Here is a 9,697-nt window from a genome sequence, read left to right as displayed (position 1 = left end):
TATACACACATTATTATTGAATATATATATATATACATTGTTGTTGTTAAGTGCCATTGAGTTGGTTCTGACCCATAGCAACCCTGTAGAGGGTTTCTGAGGAGCGGCTAGTGAGTTTGAACTGCTGACCTTGTGGTTCCAATCGACTTTGCAGTCCAATCCATTAACTTGCAGTGCCGTACCAGGATTCTGTGTGTGTGTGTGTATATATATATATATTTGTATATATACAACTTGATGGCACTTAACAACTACACACACACACACACACACACACATGGATCCCTGGTGGTGTCGTGGTTACACATTGGGCTGCTAACTGAAAGGTCAGAAGTTCAAATCTACTAGCTGCTCCATGGGAGAAAGATGAAACTTTCTGCTTCCGTAAGGATCTACAGCCAAAGAAACCCTATTTGCAGTGGCTATGAGTCTGAACAGACTGGAAGGCACACCGCTACCATACATATGCATAAACATGATATACATGTACATATTTGTGTTGTTAAGTGCTTTCAAGTTGGTTCTTACTCATAGTGATCCTATTCAGGGTTTCTGAGGAAAGGTTGAGAGAGGGACAGAGGAGAGAGAGATTTATTTCAAGAGATTGACTTAGACAATTGTGAGCACTGGCAAGACGCAAATCTGTTGGTCAGGTCACAGGCTGGATTCTTTGTATGCTGCAGCCCAAGATCCATAGGTCAGACAATAACAAGAGTATAGAATAAAAAAAAGAGAGAGAAAAAGTTCTGCCCCAATACCTGTTTATAGCCTGGGGCAGACCATGCTCTAGGGAAACTACCTTTCCAACTGCTTATTGATTATATTACGTTATGAGAGATGACTGTATTACGTTAGCCTAGATTACATTGTGGAGCAGCAGCCCATTTAGTGTTTGATCAAAATCACTGGGAACCATAGGCTAGCCAAGTTGACGAATACAATTAACCATCAGATGGTCATACCAGCCTCGTATTACATTAAGATTTTTTTTCATCAATTCTATAGGATTTGGCAATTTCCTCTGCCTTCACCTGCACTGTTTGACTTCTGCTGGGCATTCCTTTATTACACTGAATCATTGAATGTATCTCAATGATTCAATGTAATTTAGTTTCACTTTATGTAATCTACAGAGGCGATCTTAAACTTTAATGTATGTACAAGGCACTTGGTAGATTCTGATTCAGTTCGTCTGGAATAAAGTCTGTGAGTCTACGTTTCCAACAAGCTCCCAGGTGATGTTGCTGGCCCAGGAACTACACTTTGAATAGCAGACTGTAAAGTACTTGTTTTTTGTTTTGCAAGACAATATGGAATTATAATAATTCCTCCTTTAATGAACATTCACTTCACAAATTGCAAATCTATGCCCCACTGGTCTGTTTCCATGCTTTTCTGAATACAATGTAAGCTTCCTTTTCAATGCTGAATAATGGTGTAATCTTTAGGAAAACATTTTACAAGGCAATTAAATCCAACACACACAATACCCAAAATGCACATAATCCAGCTAAAGTGATGACAAGAGCAACAGCTATGAACAAGTTTGCACATGCAGGCAATGACAACTAAGACTATGTTAATGCCTGGTGGACAGCAGTTATAAAATGCTTTCCTGGTGTAACACTGAAGGATAAGTACTGGACCACAAGTTCGATTTGAATTGCAAGGTCGGTGATTCAAACACACCAGACACTCCTCAGAAACTCTATCCTGGGTTGCTATGAGTTGGAACTGACTCGATGGCACTTAACAACAAAAGTAAGTGTAAAATGCATCCTAATCTCAGAGATTTGAGAGATAATTAGAATGTAAAAAAAGAGTATTCATCTTGGAATCTTTGCAAAATGGGAAGTAATCTATGGCTTCATTTTCTTTCCTCCTTTGCTCTCAACTTGAAGATATTTCCCTCAGGGTCTGCTTAAGCCTCATGTCAGCTGCAAAGTCTTTTGAAGGTGAGTTATCTTCCTATCTAGGGCCTTGCCTGAGTTGGTCAGGGACGCTCTTGTCCCATGGCCTGGTTTGAGGTTCTGTGTTCAGAACTGCCAGCCATCCTTTAGCTTGTCTGCTCATTCTTTTCCCAAGAATGAATTATAGCCCCTCCTGGTGCCTCCCTAGCATTAATGCACCTTCTGTGGGCTTTTATAATGCATGTCTTCTTATAATATCTAGTAATGCACTGGGCTCAGGGCAAGATAGGTGCTTAGCCAATATCTGTTGAATACTTCTAAGTGATGAGCCATGACCGAGCAGTAATGCCTGGAATTCTTAAGTTACTGAGGATGTCTTTTATCTGAGGGAGCTATAGGCTGTATTAGTGCTTCACACCTACTTGAGGTGAGGTTGGGATAGCTATTTCTATTTTAAAGCAAGTATGCCAAGAATTTTTCAGGCCACTTGACATAGCATCAACCCTTGAACTTTCGTGATGGGATATTAACAGAGAGAGGGAAGGGGATAAATGAGCATGTAACACATTTAACTCCTATATTTCCATTTCCCAGTATTTTCCACATGAAAGCATTTGCTTCCAGGGTTTTGGTAGGTATGCCAAAGAAAGGACATTTGGTTCAATATGTTTGGGAAATACAGGGATAAGCTAAATTAAAGAGAGTTCTTGATTGACAAATTTGGTTGTCTTTGATAATAGTCATGTATCTACGAGAGGGACCATTTGTATTCAGTGCTTCTCAAACAATTCGATTGGAGTCCTGGCGGCACCATAGGATAAGCACTCTACCTCAAAGTCGGTTTGAACTGCAAGATCAGCAGTTCACACTAACCAGTCGCTCCTCAGACACCTTACAGAGGGTCATTATGAGTCGGAACCTACTCAATGCCACCTAACAACAACAACAAACAATTTGTATCCTAAGAGATATGTTTCCTTATTTCCGTGTCCTGTGTCCTTAACGTGTGAACAGGATACTGCTCACGTCTCACCTGGAAATCACACTTTACTTTTTTAACAGTTACATTTCAGGAAAAGCAACCTGTCAGCTCATGGTGCCTTTAACCTGCCTTATTTGATAAGTGTTTCTAAATGGTTTATTTTTTCATTGCTGTTTACTTATTAAACCAGGCTTACTACCTGTCCCTGTGATTGGTTCACTTGATGATAATGCAATAATATAGATCAAGATTAATTTCTCTTCCACAAAACTCAGTGACTTTGGTGAACTGGGAAGGGCAAAGGAACTAATGAAGCAGCTTAGAATAGCGCAGACACAGGCTATTGGGTTAAATGCTGCTGGAAAATCAGAGTTGAATAGATTTGAAAACTTTGAGAAATATCCCCAGTACTCTACTGGGGATTCAGGGTAAGGAAAGCAAGAAACAACTTTGTTAAGAGAAATCATACTCAATAAAAATCAACACTTGAAGCATAACATGTGCTCAGAGTACCTTGGATTAACTTTTTTTTTTTTTTAAGTACCATTGTAAGATAAAGTGTACTAGAGTTTTACTGTGTAATAAATAACCATAAACATTGTTAGGTTGTTAGGTGCTATTGAGTCGGTTCTTATTCACAGTAACACTATGCACAACAGAACGAACCACAGTGTGGTTCTGTGCTATCCTCACAATTGTTATGTTTGAGACCATCGCTGCTGCCACTGTATCAAAAAGGTCTTTCTTTTTTTCTCTGACCATGTACTTTACCAAGCATAAAGTTCTCTTCTAGGGACTGATCCCTCCTGACAACTTGTCCAAAGTACTAGAGACAGAAAGTCTTGCCCTTTTCTCTTCTAAGGAGCATTCTGACTGTACTTCTAAGACAGATTAGTTTGTTCTTCTCCACCATTTTCATGTTATATTAATAATGTATCAAGTATTCTTCCTTCTTCCTTATTCGTTGTCCAACTTTCACATGCATATGTGGCAATTGAAAATACCATGGCTTGGGTCAGGTGCACTTTAGTCCTCAAACTGATATCTTTGCTCTTGAACATTTTAAAGAGGTTTTGTGCAGCAGATGTCTAGACTGTTACTTCCATGAGTCTTGATTGTGGATCCAAGAAAAATAAATTTTTGTACAACTTCAATCTTTTCTCCATTTATCATGATGCTATTTACTGATCCAGTTACAAAGGTTTTTGTTTTATTTACAGTGAAGTGTAAGTCATACTGAAGGCTGTGGTCTTTGATCTTCATCAGTAAGTTTTTTAAGTCCTCTTCTCTTTCAGCAAGCCAGGCTGCATCATCTGCATATCACAGGATGTTAATCCTGATTCACATTCTTCTTCATATATTCCAATTTGTTGGGTTATTTGCTCAACATACAGATTGAATAAGTATGCTGAATGTATACAACCCCAGCACACACTTTTCCTGCTTTGAACCTTGTTTTGTTCTAACTGCCTTTTGTTCTATGTACAGGTTCCTCATGAGCACAATTAAGTGTTCCGGAATATCCATTCTTTGTAATGTTATCCATAGTTTGTTATGATGCATACAGCTGAATGTTTTTGCATAGTCAGTGAAGCACAACTAAACATCATTCTGGTATTCTCAGCTTTCAGCCACAAACAGAGTCTTAAAGCAACATTGTTGATTATTTCACAATTATGTAGTCCAGGAATCTAGTCAGATCTTAACTAGATTCTCTACTCAGGGTATCACAATGTATCAAGGTGTCACTTGGGTATGAGGTCTCATCTGAGGCTCAGGGGCTTCCCCTAAGCTCACATAGCTGTTAGCAGAATTCACTTCCTTGTAATGGCAGAACTCATGGAGGCTGCATATTGAAGGCCAGCAAGAGAGTCTATTTGATTTTGGATCTCTTTTATACATTTAAGTGCTCAGCTGATTGGATCATGACCACAAAGGATCATCATCTTTCAAATAACTCAAGGTGAACTGGACCTTAATAACAAGCATGAGATCTTTTGGTGACATAAATTAAACCAATCATGGGAGTTATAATATAATATATATAATATATACCTAGCTCCTGGTCATACTCAAGGAGATAGATAGGATTATAAAGGGCATGCACACTAGAGGGGCAGGAATCTTGGGGCTCATTTTAGAATTCTTCCTACCTTATGAAGTAAACAGTTTATTTTCCTCTGAACTTAACTATAAAACCTGGATAAAATAGCTATTTAAGAGCACTGATAAATAAATATTACCAGGCAGATTAGGAAAGAACATTAAATTCTAAATACTACCAAACACGAGACATAAGCAAGGCCCAGTCTCATAGTATAATACTCAAAATGTTTAGGATACAAAGCAAGATTACTTGACATATAAACCGCCATGAAAATGTTCACTCACATGAGATCAGACAATCAATGGACACCAGCAATAATGGGACACAATTGTAGAAATTTTTTGGAAAGTACTTTCAAACAGCAGTATTAAAAATACTCAAGTGAGAAAAACTTAAAAAAGCTTGTAACTTTGATTCAATTTGTTTTTTTTTAGTTTCTTAAGGCGGAAGTTGAGATAACTGATTTAAGAACATTCTTCTTTTTTATAATATAAGCATTTAATACTATGTATATTTTCAAGTACTGCTGTAACAGCATCTCACAAATTTTGATATGTTGATTTTCATTCAATTGAAAAGACTTTATTTCCCTTTGATTTCTTCTATAACCTATTGGCTATTTAGAAGTGCATTATTTAGCTTCCAAACATCTAGGGTTTTCCAGAGATTTTTCTATAACTGATTTTTAATTTGATTTCATTGCATCTAGAGGGAATATTTTGTGTGACTCAAATCTCTTAAATTATATTGTGACTTGTTCTATAATCCAGAATATGATCTACCTAAGTAAATGCTCTGTGTGTGCTTGAAAATAATGTATATTTTGCTTCTGTTAGGTCGAATAGTGTATAAATGTTAATTATGTAAAGCTGATTAATAACATTTTTTAAATCTAAAGCCTTACTGATTTTGTGTCTATTCTATATATTACTGAGAGAGAATTATTGAAATATCTGACTGTAATTGTGGGTTTATCTATTTTTCCTTTACAGTTCTCTTCGTGTTTGTTTCATGTAGGTAATAGTTATGCTTTCTTTTGATTAGATTACTTTCTACCCTTTTAGTTTTTACCTGACTGTAACTTTATATTTCAGGTGCATTTCTTATAGACAGCATTTAGTTGAGTCTTGGTTTTCTATCCACGGTTACAATCACTGCCTTTTAACAAGGGCTGTTTTCAGCATTTACATTTAATATGAGCATTGGTTTGGTATGTCTATCAGATTGTTATTTGTTTTCTTTTCTCCTTTTTTGGCTTATTAGTTATCATTATTGTTTTGCCATTTTATTAGTTGCATTAGAATTTACAATGCACATACTTAATTTATTACACCAAAACCAAAACCTAGTGTCAGTGGGTCAATATCTAATGTCAATGGGTCAAGTTCTACACTTGAGCAGAGTAGAACTGCTTACTCCACAGGATTTCTGTAAATCTTTATGGAAGCAGACTGCGTCATCTTGCTACCAGGGAGTAACTGGTGGATTTGAACCACCAACCTTTTGTTTAGCAGCCCAACATTTAACTGCACCATCCGAGCTCCTTTAATTTATTATTTGTTGTTGTTAGATGCTGATGAGTCAGTTCCGACACGTAGAGACCCTATGTACTACAGAACTCAGCACCACCTTATACTGCACCATCCTCACAATTGCTGCTATGCTTGAGCCAATTGTTGCTGCCACTTGGCCAATCCATCTCATTGATGGTCTCCTTCTTTTTCTCTGTCCCTCCGATTTACCAAGCATGATACTCTTCTCCAGGGACTGGTCCCTCCTGATAATATGTCCTAAGTATGAGAGACAAAGTCTGGCCATCTTGACTTCTAGTCAGCATTCTGGTTGTACTTCTTCCAACACATGTTGTTTGTTCTGGCAGTCCATGGTATCTTTAATATTCTCCTCCAACACCATAACTCAAATGCATCAATTCTTATGCGGTCTTCCTTACTCATTGTTCAACTTTCACATGCATATGAGGCTATTGAAAATACCATGATTTGTGTCAGGGGCACATTAATCCTCAAACTAACATGTTGTTGAACCCTTTGAAGAGGTCACCTGCAGCAGATTTTCCTAAGGCAATATGTAGTCTGATTTATTTACTGCTGTTTCCATGAGTGTTGATGGTTGATCTGAGCAAAATGGTATCTTTTCTCCAATTATGTTAATGTTATTTATTGGTCCAATTGTGAGGGTTTTTGTTTTCTTTACACTGAGGTGCAACCCAAGGCTGTGGTCTTTGATCTTCTTCAGTAAATATTTGAAGTCTTTTTGGCTTTCAGCAAGCAAGATTGTATCATCTGCATATTGCAGATTGTTAATGAGCCTTAATCCAATCCTGATGTTCTTCTTCATATAATCCAGTTTCTTGAATTATTTACTCAGCACACAGATTGAGTAAGTATGATGAAAGAATACAACCTTGGTTCACACCTTACCTGATTTTAAACCATTCGTTCTTCCCTTGTTTTGTTCTTGATCTATGTACAGGTTCCTCATGAGCTCAGTTATGTGTTCTGTAATATTCATTCTCTGCAGTGTTGTCCATAGCTTGTCATGATTCACACAATTGAAAACCTTTGCATAGTCAATAAAGTACAGGTAAACATCTTTCTAGTATTTCTGCTTTCAGCCAAGATCCATCTGAGGTCCCTAGCTCTATATCCTCTTCCAAATCTTTCCTGAACCTCTGGCAGTTTCCTGTCAATGTACTGTTGTAGCTGTTTTTGAATTATCTTTAGCAAAATTTTATTTGCATGTGATATTAATGTTATTGCCTGATGATTTCTGCATTCCAATGGGTCACTTCTCTTTGACATTTATTATAGTCTAGTTTTAAGTGATAGTCTACCATTTCATATACAAGGTAAGAACCATATAGTATAATACTTTCATCTTTCCTCTCTTAGTCTTTGTTTTTCTAGTTGTATCACATTTTTATTAATTTTTTATTTTTTATTTTTGTTGTGAATAGAGTGAAGGTTTACAGACAAGCTCATCAGCTTTACATTCAAGCTATCATGCGTTTTGTTTCATCTGATTACCATCCCCTGCATACAATAGTAATTATTGCACTTCCTTCCTGTGGTTCCTATTTACATTCCACCCACCTTCCTATGCATTTCTACACTTTGTCTTTAGGAAAAGGTTGCCCTTTTGATTTTGAATGATTGAACCTTCCATGTGAGCATACCTTACTTACTGGTAGTGTTGTCCACACTATATCTATTGCTTGACTGAAAACTGAGCCATGAGGGGTGAGTTTCTTTCCAGACCTGAAGGGTGGCTGAGGACCATTGTCTCAGGTTCCTCCAGTCTCTTCCTAACCACTAAACTAGGTCTTTATTATTAAATAATTTGTTTTGCTCCACATTTTCTCCCGCTCTATTGAGGACCCTCTAATGAGATCCGTTTCAGGGCAGTTGGTAGTGGTAGTGGGCACCACCTAGTTCTGGTCTCAGTCATGAAGACTGAAGTTCACATATTCCATTAGTCCATTGCACAATTTGATTCCAAGCCTTTTCAATTATTATCACTCTTCTTTGTTCTGCACATGAAAAGACCAATACCTGCACCTTAGACTAACACTTTCTCCAGCTTACAACATCCCAGATGCTTACTCACACAAGCAGGATGTAGAACATTGTTTCTATCTCAGTCTTTATGCTATTGTTGTTAAATATATATAATATAAACATATATTGTTTTTAAATGTCATGGAGTTGGTTCCGACTCATAGTGATCCTGTATAAGGTTTCTGAGGAGCGGCTGGTGCGCTTGAACCGCTGACCTTAAGGTTCAAACTGACTTCATATAAGCCTACCTATAATATATTGCTAAGGTGCTCTGGTAGTGTAGTGGTTACAGCTCGGGCTGTGAACTGCAAGGTCAGCAGTTCGAAACTGCCAGCTGTTCCATTGGAGAAAGATGAGGCTTTCTGCTCCCATAAAGATAGATTTGCAGCCTCAGAAACCCTGTACAGGGTCGCTATGAGTTGGAAACGACTACACAGCACATAACAACAGCATAATATATTGCTAGAGTCTTGCTGTAGCGCTGTGGGTTAATGCGCTGGACTGCAAAGTCAGTTTGAACCTAAATGTTGACGGTTCAAGCCCACCGACTGTTCCTCAGAAACCCTATACAGGATTTCTATGGGTGGGAACCGACTTGACAGCACTTTACAACAAACAGATAATACATTGCTATTATTTTTGTTCAAACCGTTATCTCTTAAAGTGATTTAATGAGGAAAAAAAAAAACCAAACACACATTTACCATGTGCTTAATGTCTCTGGAGCTCTTTATTCATTTGTATAGATCTATATTTTTATCTGGTATAATTTTCCCTCTGCATGAATCATTCTTTAAAATTTCTTGTTGTGTGAGTTTTGGTGAATACTTTCAGATTTTGTATTTCTGAAGACGTCTTTATTTCTTCTTTGTTTTTGAAATATATTCTTGTTGTGTGTTAAATTCTAGTTTGACAGTCTTTTGTTTTATAATACATTAAAAATATCTTGTTTGCAGTGAAAAATGTGCTGTCACATAGTTTTGAACTGTGTACTCCCAAATATATGCCACCTTGGCTAGGTGGCTTAGCAGTTATGTAATGGTGCAATGTGACAGTTTTGTGATGAGTGCCTGTGATGTAGTCTGATACAATACACCAATAAGAGGATTATAGATGGGCT

Source organism: Chrysochloris asiatica, unplaced genomic scaffold (genome assembly GCF_000296735.1).
Source record: "Chrysochloris asiatica unplaced genomic scaffold, ChrAsi1.0 scaffold00011, whole genome shotgun sequence".
In the NCBI taxonomy this organism is placed as follows: domain Eukaryota; kingdom Metazoa; phylum Chordata; class Mammalia; order Afrosoricida; family Chrysochloridae; genus Chrysochloris; species Chrysochloris asiatica.
This window is presented reverse-complemented; position numbering follows the sequence as displayed.